The 16,978-nt window shown below is 39.7% G+C and overlaps 1 non-coding gene across 1 annotated transcript; it reads left to right on the top strand.

The window, feature by feature from the left end:
* The first annotated feature begins 1,192 nt into the window (after positions 1 to 1,192).
* LOC141636630 (small nucleolar RNA R71) lies at positions 1,193 to 1,298 on the top strand. The gene has a single exon (XR_012541233.1). It is a non-coding gene; the product is annotated as a small nucleolar RNA R71 (small nucleolar RNA).
* The last annotated feature ends 15,680 nt before the right edge of the window (positions 1,299 to 16,978 follow it).

Below are 16,978 nucleotides of genomic sequence, written 5' to 3'. Positions count from 1 at the left end.
TTGAATTTTGATTGGCTCGGCTTCTTTTGCATTAGGAGACGGTTTGGAAACATTATCGTCAATTATAGAGGTGCCTCGTTCGATCCCAGTAGTCACTCGATCGAGGAACCTATTTTTATCCAATGACGTAGCTGAAACACACGAAAAATCATCAACAGGGGGGGTTCCTCGATCGAACCCGAGGTGTACTCGATCGAGTGGCTTGGTTCCTCGATCGAGCCTCGTCTTACTTGATCGAGTCACCATGTCAGATCCATCGTTTTTGATTTTCTCGCTTTTCTTCAAATCCCGTGTTTCACTTTCGTCAATTTATTTTTCATCGTCACTTAGCTCCAAATTTCCCAATCCCTTAGGATGCATGCAGAGAACTTCATCATCATTAATGGGCATGTCCAGGCCTTTATAATAAGTACCGCTCCTCAAAGAAATAGAATTAACGTGCTCATGTGCTTGTTTACCTTGAGGAGGAAGACCGAACTGTTTTGATGGATTTTGAGCCGCCATTTGAGCAACTTGAGTATCCAACATCTTGTTTTGAGCCATGAGTTCGGAGATTTGAGCCAATTGCTTTTGTTGTATCATCAAAGTTTGATGTAAGAGAGCTTTTAATTCTGACACCTCATTACTTGGAGCTTGAGGAGGAGGTTGCATTTGTTGAAAAACTCCTTGATTTGGCCGAACAAAATTTCCTTGTGGTTGGTTACCACGATTTAGAGGAATAATATAAGTTCCTTGCGGAGGGGCTTGAGCATAAGCATTCTGACTCCTTTCAGGGAAGAAATTAGAATAAGAAGTACCTTGCTTAAAAGATTGGAAGGCATGAACTTGCTCAATGGTACTCATACATTTGGCCGCAGTGTGGCCATCTATCCCACATCTCTCGCAGGACACTTCTGGTTGAACCATGTGAACCGTTTCTTTCTTACCCAAAGACTGAGTAGTCTTTAATTCTGCTATTTGAGCAAGTATGGCCTCTAACTGTTCCGCGACCGCACTATCTGAACCACTCCCTCTCTTGCTTCCTCTAGGGTTACCATACTCAGCTGTGTGAGTAGCTATCTGATCAATCAACTTCCAAGCATTACCGTCATTAGTGTTATCTTAGAATCTCCCATTAGCAGCTGGATCAAGCAAAGCTCTATGATCATCATACAACCCGTTGTAAAACTGGTTGCAAAGGAACCAAATCTCAAATCCATGGTGAGGACAGACCGAACTAATCTTTTGAACCGTATCCAAGCTTCATTAAAATCCTCAGTAGGACCTTGTTTAAAACATGTAATTTGACTTCTAAAAGCATTGGTTTTCTGTAGTGGAAAATACCTCTTGTAGAATACAAGAGCTAGAGAAGTCCAATTAGTAACTGCGTTGGTCTTCATGTCTAAGTCCCTTAACCACTCAGCTACATCATCTCTCAAAGAGAAAGGAAATAAAGTTTATTTCACCTGATCTTGAGTCACCCCAGCTGTTAAAGGAATAGAACAGCAATAAGTAACAAACTTCTCTATATGCTTTACGGGGTCCTCTCCAGCTTTTCCTCCAAATAAATTCCTCTCTACTAAGCTTATGTAAGAAGGCTTGATCTCAAAAGTCCTTTTGTCAGTAGTAGGGAGCTTGAAGCCTTTAGGAATAGAAGCAACCGTGGGTTCAGAGTGACTTGCTAATGTAGGCATCTTTGGTGTTGTAGAAATCACAGGTGCAGAAATAAGTGTATCCTCTTCTAAGGATGAATCTTCTACAAAAGTATACCGCTCGTAGTCAAGTGTACTCAAGTCTTCCACTTGACTCACTTCTCTTTGAAATCTTCGTCTATAGCGAAAAGTCTTTTCTGGCTCGGGATCTAAAGGTAGGATCTCTAACCTGTTAGATCTGGGCATACACGAAAACAACAAGAAAAGATAAAACTGTCTCAAGGAACTGAAGTTCCCTGAAACAAAAGACAAACTAAATTAAAAACAAACAATAAAATTCTTGCCTCCCCGCTACGGCGCCAAAATTGATAACGTTATTTTCAGTCGTTTGCCTTAGTCCAAATAAATCTTATACTACTACTAACAATATAGCTAGCGGTAAGTCAGGGTCGAATCCACAGGGAGGCGGTGATTATCTAGTTTGTTGATGTTTAGAGTGTCTTAAGGTAACCAATTGTGGGGGTTTGTTTGATTTGATTTCTAACAGCTAATTGCAAAGTAAATAAAAGATGAATAACAATAATATTAAAGAGTCTAGGGATTCGGGTTCAGTAGGTGTCATCAAAGGTTTGGATTTAATTCATTGATTGAGCAATTTATATTGTTGAAAGTCATACGATCGGTTGATTCTAATATGTCGTTGTAGATCTAACTTAACATGCAATCGCTATCATTAAGTCGGTCTAATTCAATTATCGTGGCCTATAGTAGTCTTAACCCTATCGGTGATAACCCTAGTTTATGCGATACTAATTAATTAATTCTGATCAGTAATCAGAAGTAGAACAATAATTGAACAACAATAGAAAGCAATTTAAAAATCAATTCATAATAACCCGTTTTCTAACAACCTAGATCCCATTTCACCCTAGATTAAGAATTTAGCTACTCATGCTAATAACAATAATCTGAATGAAAAACATAATTGAGGACAATAAATAAGAACAAAGAAATAATAGCAAGAATTGAATTAATAGTTAACGAGGAAAGATTAAGAACAATACCGTAAATAGCTAGATCCGGAAATAAGAACAATAATTAAACTAAAACTAAGTATTTGAGAGAGTTTTCTAAGGTAGCTATACGAAACTACGGAAATAAAAGCGTAAATACACTAGGGTACGAGTTTTGGTATTTATAGCAAAACTTAACCGACTTAAGAAAAATTACGGAATATTCTAGAACCAAGTGGTTCCTCGATCGAGCCCCAATGTACTCGATCGAGTCACCAAGTTCCTTGATCGAGCCCAGCTCTAGTTGATCGAGGCACCAAAGTTCAGGAACCCCAACTCTCGACATTGCATATTTTAATTAGTTTAATTGATTAGGTTGGTTCCTCGATCGAGCCTGACTGCAGTTGATCGAGTACACAAGTTCCTTGATCGACCCTGGCTGCAGTTAATCGAGTACAAAAGTTCCTGCTTCGTGCACTGAACTTCAAACGGCCGCCATTTCTTCGAAACTTGTCGGAAACAAGCGATTTTTATGGCGTTGGAAAGCTAAGAAGATAAGCTTTTACCTTCAGTTAGAATCACTTGAATATCAGTTATAGAACTCGATATATGGCTCTTCAAAGTAGGCATTAGTAATAAGAAGCTCTTCCTTTATTCTTCTAGATTCCCGTGCCATGCTCCGTGTATTCCTCCATGCCCACTCCGCGATGCCCATTTCATTCCTTTGCTCCTCAAATACATCATTCCTTCGTTAAACATGAAAAGGCGGAAGTATCAACGTTCTAACATAAAAGGCATGTAAATGATATAAACTAGCACGAAAACTGTATCAAAATCATTTAAGGGGAGGCATAAATATGTATATAATAATGACTCATCAATGCACATTTCTGAGGATTGATTCTCATGTTGTATTTGCGCAATCTGAGGAAGAACTCGTAAAGGTTGGCGATGTGCCCTTCCCTATCCTTAGATTTGACGATCATATCATCTACATACACCTCGACTTCTTTATGCATCATATCATGTAACAAAGTAGTTGCAGTGCGTTGGTACGTAGCCCCAGCATTGATCAGCCCAAATGGCATAACAGTATAATAATATGTGCCCCACTGAGTGACGAAAGCTGTCTTGTGCATATCTTCTATGGCCATTTTGATTTGGTTATACCCTGCATACCCGTCCATGAAGGATAACAATGCATGATCTGCTGTATTATCTACCAATATATCAATTTGTGGTAGAGGAAAGTCGTCTTTAGGACTCGCTTTGTTCAAGTCTCTAAAATCAACACAAACCCGGATTTGCCCATCCTTTTTGGGCACGGGGACTATGTTAGCCACCAAGTCTGAATAATCCGAAACTTTGATGAATCCGGTTTGAATTGCTTATCGACTTCTTCTTTAATCTTAAGAGCCCACTCTGTCCTCATCCAATGAAGCTTCTGTTTTATGGGTTTGAAATCTAGCTTGATTGGAATGTGATGTTCTGCAATATCCCTATCGATCCCTAGCATGTCTTTGTTGGACCAAGCAAAGACGTCTTTGAATTCGTGTAGGATGTCGATGAAATTGGCCCTTTCAGTTGGGTCTAGGGTCGTCCCTATCCTAAGTTCTTGGGGTTCTAATTCCATTCCTACGTTGATAGGTTCGGTGTTTTCTATAACTGGTGCCCCTTCCCCTCTTCTAGTATTTCTTTAATTATATAGGGAGGTAATTCGATTGAATCTAGGTCAGGATCATCCTCATTATCGTCGTCAACATAATTGAATTCAGAATAACACAAGGAGTAAGCAGAATCAGATTTATTCATATTAAAGTTTGAAAACAGCTGAAACAAAGAAGCCATCTGCGCAGTAGTCAGTGGCGGTAAAAGGACAGTTGCATCTTCAACGTTATCTACCCAAACTCCATTGAAAATACTGAGCTCTCTCAAGCCTATGATTTCAGCTTCTAGGCTTACTAGATTTTCGGTCACTGCGATCACTTCTTGCATTGTGGATCCTTGAGATAAGATTGGAACCACTGGCCTGTTCTTCATAGGTATAGTGCTTGGATTGCATAGGGATGCTAATATGGCTTCTAGCTCTGAAACTTGTCTACTTACATCCTTTGCCCATGTGATAAAATCAGCGACAGTAGGGGAGATAGTAGAGTAACTCTCCTCATTTTCTAGTGCATTGATCTCATCTTCAGCTGGAGAAATGAGGTGCGAACAATCCCAGGTGAATTCCTCATCTGTGATCATCAGAATTCCAAGAGAATTCTGAGTATTGCTAGGCTTAATTGCAGGTATAGGCAGGCGCCCATCTTCAATCATATCCTGAATGACATGTTTCAATTTGAAGCAATTTTTTGTATCATGCCTTTTGCCTCTATGGTACTCGCAGTAGGCATTCTCATCCCAGAACTTAGACTTCCTCTCTAGGTCAAGTGTAGGTCCCATGGGTTGGAGTTTACCTTGTTTCATTAATCTTTTTAGAGCATTGGAGTACGAGTCACCAACATTGGTGAACTTCCTCTGCGGGTTATTCTTGTTAGTAGATGATTCGACAAGGTTGACCTCGTCGGTCTTTCTAGTGGAGGCATAAGAATGACTCGTTGTGCCTTGATATCCACGACCTACCATTTTGGAAAAGAGTCCTTTATGGATGTCGTCTTCAATTCTTGTTCCTAGCACTGTTAAGTCTTTGAAAGACTTTATGTTTTGGTACATTAGATGGTTCGCGTAGATTGGCCTTAAATTGTCCACGAACTTTTCAACAAGAGTAGCTTCGTTTGGGCGTTCGACGAGTTGCGTGCTAGTCTTTCTCCACCTACTTAGGAAGTCGGTGAAACCTTCTTTCTCATTTTGGGTAAGAACCTCTAGAGTGCACATATTGACTTCAATTTTAGCATTATCTGCATATTGTTTGGTGAACTCAATTGCAGCATCATCCCAAGTAGCAATTTTCTTATAATCCAAGGAGTAGAACCATTGCTTAGGAATAGTATCGAGAGATGAAGGAAAGATCCTTAGGAACATCTTTGGCTTAATGCCTTTGATAGACATATAATCTTTGAATGGACGAATATGGTTCAATGGGTTTTTATGCCACTTAAAATTCGGGATGTCAGTCATGTTGAAGTTAGTTGGCAGTTGAGCGTTTACTACCTCATATTTGCGACTGTTTTCCCTATAGATGTCATTTCCCTTGAGGTACATTAGTTGCTCCTCCAAATATTGGAGTCGCTTTTCAGCTTTAGTAGGACCTGGTGGAAGATTGACTTCTGGTTGTCCAACAAAGGGTGGAAGATTATCGTGTATGAGCATGTCAGGAATGGGATCTTCTGTAGAAGGAAGTCTAGCTTCTACAGCGACAGTATGGCCTTCGATGGCGTTGAGGAGCATAAGCTTGGTCTTGGCTTGTCTGGAGACGAATGAGTCCAGCTAGGATTTGATCATTACTATTTCGAGGTTGTTCATGTTGACCATTAACGCTTCCATGACTAGTTCCCACCATTTTGGAACTGAGGATAAGAAATCGATGATGAATCAAAACACGATCGACCATTTTCGCACACTTACTCAAAAAGAGACTCGACTCGTGAAGTAGGTGTGTGCCACTGTGTCAAGTGAGATTTGAAACTGACAAATTTTGAAATGTTTGTCCTAGACAACTTTAGTGTAGTTGTAGTAGTGTTGACTCGAAGTGAGTTTTAAAATGAGTTTGAGGCCCGAATTTTGACTCGACATTTGGACAGAGTTTCGGCTTATTTTGCGCTGTTTTAGGCCATTTTCGAAAACATTTTGAAATGGTTTTTATTTTACAAAATTTCGTCGTGGTTTTGTTTACAAATGGTGATCACGCATATGACACAAACATACATATGGGCATTATAGCGGTATGCTGAGTGCATTTAAAGGGTTTTCATTTTAAAAAGGTGGGTTGTCATACCAAGCAATCAAACCCTGGTCTATGGAGAGGTTCGTGCCAAACATGAGTAAGGTCGGTTCCTAGTCCATTTCCTCGAGTAGTGAAAGCTCTTGATACAAACATGAGTAAGCATCGTGGTATGGTTGACGTCAATCGCTATCCATCTTTAGGCCCGGATAAGAATTTGGACTGTCTAGACGGGACGATTGGTCGAATAGGTTGGATTAAGCCTAGGAAGGCCAAATGAAATGACCTAAGAAGGTCGAGTAATGAGAATCGACAACTGTCTCATATAAACTATTCCCTAACCTTGTTCAAGTTTCACCCTGGGTAACACATAAGTGTATCATCCCCAGCAGAGTCGCCAAACTGTGGACATGGGCCACCCGCGACGCGCGCACCCGCGCGTTGGTTTCGAGGCGGCGGCACTTCTCCCACAGAACCTTGGTTTGCCAAAGCACATCATGGGCCGTTACGGATTGGTGAGGCATTGAAACCGGTGAAAGGTTGAATAAGCCTGCATTTGTGGAGTCGCCACTAATTTATTGTGGAAAAATTGGAAACAGTTCGAATACATGGTGCCATGTCAAGACACAAAGTAATGACATGAACACTAAGAACTCGTTACCCTTAGCATTCTATGTCTAGAATGACTCTCAAATATGCCAATGGACACGGATGTCCAGAGATAACTGGAGTAAGGGGTGAGGGTACGTAGTAGGAAGCTCTTTTATTCGAATGCCTAATCCCGCCCGTCTTGATAGCGGCCTCTATTATTGATTAGAGAAATTGTTTATATTTTATATATCGTCGATGTAATGCATGCAATGCAACAAACATAGATTAATCCTAGCATGTGAAATTAGACTATGTCGGTGAACACGTGATTTATTAAACAATTCGGGGTCGAAGTAGGTGTTAGATTAATTACATGTGAATGCCATACAATTAAAATAAATAAAATTACAATAATCAAAATTACAATAATTACAAGGATTATTTGATCTACGTCAAAAGCACGCTCCAAAAAGGGATTTCGAAGAAGAAAAAAAAAAGAATGAATAAAACTAGAAATCAAAGTATGAAAATACGTCGGATTAGAGGTGATAATACGAGTAGTAGTCGATTTAAACCGTAATTAGAAGCTACCTCAAAGCGAGAAAGAGTTCAGGGACAGAGACCAACCCAGAACAGACGCGGCATCTGCTGAGTCCTCTAGAAGAGGCGCAGCACATCCTGCGTCTATTCTAGAGCTGAACTCTGGCTGTGAAGTCAGAACCGCAATAATGTTATCGTTCGTTGGTAGATTTAAGGTCAATTATTGATACTAGACTCAAGTGGAAGTGATTTAACAAGTTACATGTATACTAATATTGTCATAAGTCAGTTTAAAGACTAAGTTTAAATAAATTATTGCGGTGATTTACATAATTATAATCATACGATGTCGGATTTATAAAGGTCAAAACTTTAAACTTGAAAACGAAATTAAACTTGATGAACTAAAATCAAATAAAGGAAACTATGTACAAAAGATGAACTTTAAAGACTCGATATGGGAAAATCGAACCTTTAAAATCCGGGTTTGAATAACATGACGAAAACTCGCAAATATTGAATTATAAGGGATTTAGGTCGAATTAAGCGTTATGGTTAAAAAAGGATTATTAAAACATGATTTTTATACTGACATGACAAAAAAAACAAAGAAAATAGAAAGAAAATAGAAAATTGCGGATGGTCAAGGAAGAAGAAGAAGAAGAAGAAGAGCAGGAGCAGCGGCAGCCTATAGAAGAGCCGCAGCAAGTGCTGCGATCCTTTGAAGAGGCGCAGCTGCTGCTGCATTTCTTCTCGATGTCAGACCTCCATTATTTTATAAAAACGATTTTAAAATATGAATTTTAAGACGGTTTTTGAACGTGCTATTGATATAAATCTTACATTAGAGGATACAAAATAAAAGTACAGTAAAAGAAAATAGGATTTACACCCTCAGACTTACATGTTTGACGAAACGAGACTGACTAATGTTATCGTTTTAGTGATTGCTCGACTCGAATATGCGTGGAAAGTGCCCTTGTTAAAGGATTTAGATTAATTGATTAGGTTGATTAAAGTGGAGTTGGTCAAATTGATAGATCTATGCAACATGACTTGGACTCAGAATGATTTGAGCTTAATTGGTTGATTGATCAAGCACGTAGACATCGAAAGCAATAGCGTGGTCTAGAATGAAAAGGGAGAGAAAGAAGGGGCGGAACACTCGCGTGCCAAATATGAAGACCGAGGGTCTCTATTTATACTAAACCTATGGAGGAGTTTAGGAATGACACGGATACGGATACAAATCACGGAAATATTCTGGAAAGCGTGAAAAGAGGGCTGGGGAAGAGGCACAGCAGCCACTGCGACCTTTGGAAGAGGCGCGGCACCTGCTACGTCATTTCCCCAGAGGTTTCCTCCTCAGTGATGCGTGTGTTTTATATAAGGTTTTTACCTCATTTTCATACGCATTTCTGTACTATTTTATGTAGCATCTAGCTACAAATACCCCCGAATAGTCTACTTTGGTTTGTCTTGCGCAAATTGCACGTACGGACAGAAAAGAAGATAAATCGAGCCTAAACTCGTCCTATTCGCATGCATTTATGGAGAACAAGGAATCGAAGCTTGGAATCTATCACTTTGCAGACGCGTGAGCTGATTTCGGAAGGTGTCATAGTGCCTAACGTGCCAAGATACCTCGATCGACCACTTTTATAGTCGATCGAATGCCTTATATCATGAAGATCACACGATCGAGCATAAATATTACTCAATCGAGAAGGCATTAAAAGGATTTACTCGATCGAGTGGTTTATTTCCACTCGATCGAAGGGTTTTCTGCATAGTTACTCGATCGAGTTGTTTTATTCCACTCGATCGAGTGGTTTGTCCCTGTAACTATGATTTTCCGCCTATTTTCGTATGGGCTTTTGTAATTAGGTCTGGATTAGGTTTAGGAAGAGAATTTCATGTGATATATTACACAGTAGACTGCGTAACTCTTTCTCACCTCTTCTTGACTGACTTCATCTTACTCACTGCTTCCCTTTTCCATTACTCTTTTCCATTTCTATTGCTCGAATTCGGATTTGTAATCGGTACTATTCTTCCTTTCAATTGTTTATCATAATTTTCATTTATCTCATTGCTATTATTTTCTCTCCTCTTATTTTGCAATTGCCCTACTCGGATTTCTCTTGTTTATTAATACCATGTTTAATTCGTATTATCTATGCATTGTTGTTGTTGATTCAATGATGGTACGTAGCTAATTTCCCTTGCTAAGACCAGGGAATCCATGATTATGAAGGGATAGTAATTGAATTGTTAGGTTAATGCTTGTGTAGTCTTTGATGTTAATCGCTTCTATTAATTGTATCTGTCTAATTAAGTCGACGCAATTAGGCATTTATTCGTAGTAAACCTCGACCTGGACCGGAAGGTTGGAAAGGGTGAGACTCATAGCGAACATTAGGGCACCGTAGTGAGGGCGGAAGCTAAGCTATTTGTGCTTTAGGGAAAATTGAGACCGGAAGGAGATATTCACTGCCCCTTAGACCATACTTGCATTGACCTGAGCCCTAGACCGCTTCATTGAATGATCATGGTGAATCGACTGTCTTAGCTGCTTTCTCATTTTTGCTTAATCTTTATTCTCTTGCTTTCCTTCTCTTTCTTAGTCTCTTTAGTTTAAAATAATCAAATTAAACCCCAAATTGGTTACCGTGACGAACTTAGACAAAGCCGACATTTTTCCATCTCCCTGTGGAGATCGAGCCGACTTCCCTAGCTATATTAGTTAGAGCCAGTTGGTTATTTTTTATAGGTATACGACTGCCCTGTCAAATTTTGGCGCCGTTGCCGGGGAGGTGGCGCAATTTTGTTGCTTTATTTAAGTTTGTCTCTCGTCTCAAGGAATTTATTCCTTGAGACTGATCTCATTTTTTGCACAGTTTTTGATTAGTTTGCAGGATACCTGTTCTAGAAAGAGAACATTGTCATGCCTGCCTCAGTCTGTAAACTCTATCTTCCAGGATGCCGGATATAGCCAGCTATTAAGAGCCTAACGTGGATTACCTTCCAAAAGGTTTCTTACTACCCACTACTGAATCGGGAACCTTTGGAATCCACCTATCTTACATACAGTTGGTCGAGAGAAATCTCTTCGGGGGGGTACCTAAAGAAGATCCGTGCAGGCATATAGAGTTGTTTACAGAGTACTGCTCTACCATTCCTCTTGCTGCTGGGGTAACACAAGACAGAGTTAAGGGAGTTCTTTTTCCTTTCTCTTTAGCTGATGATGCCCGGTAATGGTTTAGGGATTTAGACAGGGAAGCAGCCGGTGTAACTAGCTGGAGTTCCCTTGCCTTGGCCTTTTACAGGCGATATTTTCCACCATAGCGCACTAATGCGTTGAGAGCTCAGTTTACTGCATTTGAGCAATTGTCCACTGAAGACTTGAATGGGGCTTGGACTAGGTTCAAAAAGCTCGTCTTTTTTGTGCCTCATCACGGTTTCAAGCGCTGGTTCCTATGTACCCAATTCTACAACGGGTTATATCCAGACCAGAGAACTATCCTAGATAATGTAGCTAAGGGCAGATTCACGAAAAACGTAGAGGAATGATCAAGGGTGGCATCTTATTGAGGAGATGGCCATCCATGTTGCCGAATATGGAAATCCTCGAAGAAGTGGGCAAGTTAACGAGATGGTGGCAGCTAAGGTGGCAAGCCCTAGCAAAAGTCTAGGTTGTGCGGAGATTACGGAGACTATGGGGGAGCACGCACAAGTTTGTGCTATTACTGAGCATGTGGAGATATGCAGTAGATGCGGCATGGAGGGGCATGACCCCATTGGTTGTATGGCGAGAATAGAGCGCGTCCTTGCTTATCAGAAATACAAGCAAGGAGTTCCTTTTTCTCAATTATATAAAGAGATAACGAATGTTTCTACTCTCTCTAGGCAAATACCGCAACCAGACCCCTCTTCTACAAATGGGGAGATCGCCGAACTGAAATCCTTGGTTTTGAATTTAACACAACAGTTTGGGGAGAAATGCAACAAGGATGATACCGCTATCGTGGAGTTAAGAGAACAAGTCGCGCAGTTGACACTCGCGAAAAACCAAGCTAATCATCCACCGTCGTGTGACCCAATAAACGCAATAAATCTCCGATGTGGCCTTGTTTATGAGGGGCCAAAAATACCAGAAGACGGGGTTGTGATAGTTGATAATACCCCGGAAGATGATTTGGACGAGTTTCTGGACGATATCCTTGCTGCATGTTATCCAGACACTCGATCGAGCGAAATTTCTACTCGATCGAGTGAAATAATCCATCCAGGTACTCGATCGAGCGATAACCTTACTCGATCGAGAGGTGTCCAATTTATAGATGGTCGATCGAGTGTAAATTCTTCTCGATCGAGTGAAAAAGATGAATAAGTCACTCGATCGAGTGAAAAAGATGGTCGATCGAGTAAGCCTGAAATAGAAGAGCTCGATCGAGTGGTTCAAACAGCTCGATCGAGTAAATTCCAAGATAAAACCACTCGATCGAGTGAAGAAGGTGTTCGATCGAGTGCCAGAACCAGCGGAGACCCTATTTTGACATCTAATTCCGCTACCGTGTCATCTTCCCCTGCTGTGAAGACGTCACGCACTGATAAAGGTAAGGAGAAAGTCACGGGTCTACTCATTGCTACCAGAGTACCCTTCCCAGGTCGTCTGAAGGACGCAAAGGTTGAGCGACAGTACGGTAAGTTTGTGTATGTTGTCAAGAACCTCCAGGTAACTATCCCTTTTACCGAAATTATTACCCAGGTACCTACTTACGCTAAATTTATGAAAGATATTGTGACGCGTAAGAGAGAGCTAACTGAATTTGAGACCGTTTCTGTAACACCCCGTATTTTATTAAGTAGGATAAAATTATTTTAATTGATATTTTGGATTTAATTATGTCATTTAACTATTTCAGTATCTTTTACGAGTTTTTTTTTTGAAATTCAGTCCTTAGTGGACTCAAGTCGGACCCGGAAAAAAGTCATCGAGTTAACCATTTTGAATTTATTTTGCTAAATGAACAAATTTCGTTAAAATCCGCTAATTTAGTAAAATCGCTAATAATTCCGTTTCAAGCCGATTTCTTATTATTTCCGTTAACTATCTGAGTTTATTTTATTTTTCATTCTTTAAACTTATTTATTATTGATTCCGTTTCATTTATGAGACTCTTTCTTAAACCGGTTAAATTTAACTCGAAACGGTTTTAATAACTATCGAAGTTTCTTAACGACGAAGAAACGTACGTATAATAAATAGCTAGCTAGCTAGTCATTTTGCTCCCTCATTTCTCACGTATCATTCCTTCTTCTCCTTCCTTTTTCTTCTTTTTCGCTTGTTTCATTTTTTTAATTTTAAATTGATTCTGTCACTCCGTTTGTCATCCGTTATCAAGTATTTTCGTTCCATAGTGCTGCTTTCATCGTTCCTGTCAGTCCGTTGTAAGTAAAATTCATTTTCGTCATGTATTTTTACAAACGCAATTTATACTTTCAGCTTTATTTATTATAAGACGGTTGTAGATGCTAAGATAGACGGTCTTGTATAAGATTTGTTAGTCATGAAAGACTAATTCGATCGGGAAAAGGTAACGATGACGGGTTACTCGATATTACTTGTAAAATATGTTTATTTCGAATCTTTGGTTAGTCTGTTTTATAATTGAGACGGTGTATAATTATATATAGGGATTCTTATGGATGTTAATTAGTCGGTTGTATAGTTGAGACGGTGTATACTTGATATGTGGAGATGATTGAGACGGTGTATCTTGACTTTGTAGGGATCATTTGGGATGCTAGCTAGTAAGTGGTATATTTAAGTCGGGGTATCTTGACATGTAAGGATTGTTTTGGGTGCTAATTGTTGTCTTTTATAGTTGAGACGGTGTATACTGACATGTAGGGATTGTTTTGGGTCTGCTAGATGGTACTCGAATAGGCTGCTTTAGATGGCTAAAATGAATGCTTGGATCGGGTTTTTGAGAAACCAAAACTCGGTCCGTCCCCACGTGGTGGTGGTGGTGGTTGTCCGAGTTCGTGTAGGGGCTATCCAAATGGCCACTTTGAGTCGTGGGTCGGGTTTATTTTGGCACAAATGTGATTCTTTTGAATGACTTAAATCCCGCCTCGTATTTCATATAACGTAAATCATTAATATTGCTCCTTCACATATTTAGTTTATTGGAATCATTTAATTTTGATAAAAGGGCTAGCTATATTTGGTAACTTTGGGCTAGTTGTGTTTATAAATTGTTTTGGCGCTAACTCGGTTTATTTAAAATATAATTAAATTAATTTTCGTCTCATATTTTATATAAAGATAATTCGTTAATATCGTCCTTTCACATAATTATTTTAGGTGACTCATATGTGGTTGAAGATGAAGAGTAATTTTGGGTTTTAGAAGCTTTCTCAAGTTATTACTTGTCTCTTTGCTAGCGTAAGGTAACTATTCCGAGTTACTCGACGATTCAATGTCACATAAATGTTGTGCTTGTTGTTTGTTAAGTGTTTAGGTGATTGATAATGTGTTACTTTCGTTTTTCACATGATAGAAATTGGAAATAGCATGAGAATGATATTGTGATAAATTTTGTGATTTGGGCCAAAGTAGGCAAATACTCTGAGCTGGGCCAGATTGACCGAACGAGTTTGGTCAAACTAGGTTTAAACCGGTCAGCCTCGATTTGACCGATGACCCGTTGCGGGACTCGGGTCGAGGGTTTGTCTTTGAGGTGAGATTGGTTGTTATTGGAGGTTTTATGTTATGCCTTGATATTTGTAATTATCATTTCACATGTTGGTTGTTGGATGCTTTGGATGCCTTATGCTTGAGTCTTGTTGCCTCTTTGCCATTTTAGCTTGTTCTCATGGATTATGGTATTGTTGGTTAGCTGGAATTTGGGTTATTATTGATATTGGAGATATTGTTGGATTGTCAGCTGAATATGCTCTTGCGTAGCCTTTCATATACTAGGGTGGGTATGATCTTTTGTGTGTATAAGTTTGGACTCTTTGCCCCTTTTTATGGTTAATTGGGTGTCCTACTTGTCTTATGTGGTGTGGGCTAAAGTATTCAAGCTGGGACTAGGTCCTAGGTGAGTATTTCGGCCTTCATCATAGATAGGCCATTATAGTCTTTGACGAGTATATGTTTGCGGCTTAATAGCCTTTGTGTTCTTGGCTTGGTGGGTTTATATCCAAGTTGGGGCATGACCTTTCTGCCTATTTTGTGAGGAGATGGTCAGCTTAAGTACTAGCCAACCCTTTGGTGGACGCCTTAGGGTACTCATGTGGTTTTATCATGAGTCTTGGGTGCGGTGGTTTTATCCGCATTTCTCTAGGTCTCATGAGTCTAGGATTAGGGTTGAGCCGTGTTTTGGCCATGTTTTAAATGTAACCTCTGAGCCAAAATACTAGCTTCCCTACCTCGTGGTATAGACTCGAGTTACAAAGTGACTATTAACTGTACTAGTAACTTATGCCTGTCTCTAGATATATTGCCCTTTCTTGTTTGATGATTCTATGAATCATAGAAGGTGAGATGCAAGCCGGCTATGGTTGATAGAGTTTGGATTCCCGTGTGTTATGTGATTCACATGATAGTGTAGTATGAGTCGGTCTAGTATTCACATGCTAGGACTATGTGTCGTTATATTGTTGTTCACATGATAAGCACGATTGTCTAGCATTTATATGATAAGGCTATGTGTTATTCATATTCATATTCTTATGTTTACATGTTATATTAATTATGACATTTCGTGGCTGGGAGAACTCGGAGTTACTCCCCACTGACTGTGGCTTTCGTGTTTGTATAAAATGCGATTGACAGGTAGGTGATGCTTATATGGGGTACACGGACGAGCTAGCGAGCAAAGAAACCTTGGAACCTAGATTGACTTTATTATATTGTGACCCTTAAATACTTTTTATGTCATATACTTTTTTTTTGGGACATATGTCTCCCTTTCTCATATTTGGGTTGTATAACTTTGTTTCGCGACTTTAGCGATGTTTCATTCATGAGATTTATTTTGGACCTTGCATGTTTGACACCTTCCCTTTTGGATATCTTTATAACAGGTTCAGGTTTTAAAAATTACAGGTTTTTACTATAATGAACCTATTACAAACATATCCATGCAGTTTTTATTTAGAAATTACATGTTTAATTTTTCCGCGATTTTTTAGGGTGTCACAGTTTCATTTTTGGAAGAGTCTAGTAATTTAATTTTAAATAAGGCTCCGCCTAAAATGAAGGACCTGGGTAGCTTCTCTATTACCTGTATTATAGGCAATGAGGTAATTGATAAGGCTCTTTACAATTTAGGAGCCAGCATCAGTGTCATGCCTCTATCTATCTGCAAGAAATTGAATATGGGTCATCTTAAATTGACTAACATTACCCTACAAATGGCTGATAGATCTGTAAGGCGACCCCTGGGTGTCTTAGAGGACGTGCCTATGAAAATAGGCAAGCTCTTTATACCAGTAGATTTTATTGTCCTAGACATAGCTGAGGACACTCGACCCCAATTATATTAGGAAGACCGTTCCTTTGTACAGTTGGGGCCATTATTGATGTCAAACAAGGGCGTTTAACACTTGTAGTAGGGGACGACGCGATCACTTTCAGTCTGCCTAATACTTTGGCTCGGCCAATGATTGAGGACACATGTTATTCTATTGATATTATTGACGAGTCTATCTATGACTTCTGGTCGGGTTCTTTTATAAAGGACCCACTAGAGGCTCTTATGCTTTTGGATGAGTGTGCAGATACCCCAGATGACGATGACGCTGTGTTGGATTTGCTTATAGATGATTTAGATGAGCGTGAACTCACCGACGGTGAGGGAGAGCAAGTGGAACAAATGATCAGTACCCTTTGCTTCATTGAGGTAAAGGTACCTGAGCGTAAGCCTCTTCCCTCTCATCTAAAATATGTTTTCTTAGTCGATATTGAGCAATATCCAGTCATTGTTAGTGCTAAGCTTGATAATGATCAGCTGACTTCCTTGTTAGCTGTGCTTAAGAAAAAAAGGAAAGCTTTGGGTTGTTCCTTGGACGATATCAAGGGGATTAGTCCCGATATTTGTATGCACAGGATAAAGCTGGAGGAAGATCACAAACCTTGCAGACAGGGTTAGCGCCGGCTGAACCAGAAGATGCAAGATGTTGTGATGGCTGAGGTAATGAATCTGCTTGATGCAGGTGTTATCTATTCTGTTGGTCATTCTAAGTGGGTGAGTCCAGTGCAGGTGGTTCCTAAGAAGGGAGGGACTACCGTGGTTAGGAATTAC

This window comes from Silene latifolia, chromosome Y (assembly GCF_048544455.1).
Source record: "Silene latifolia isolate original U9 population chromosome Y, ASM4854445v1, whole genome shotgun sequence".
Taxonomy (NCBI): Eukaryota; Viridiplantae; Streptophyta; class Magnoliopsida; order Caryophyllales; family Caryophyllaceae; genus Silene; species Silene latifolia.
This window is presented reverse-complemented; position numbering and strand designations above follow the sequence as displayed.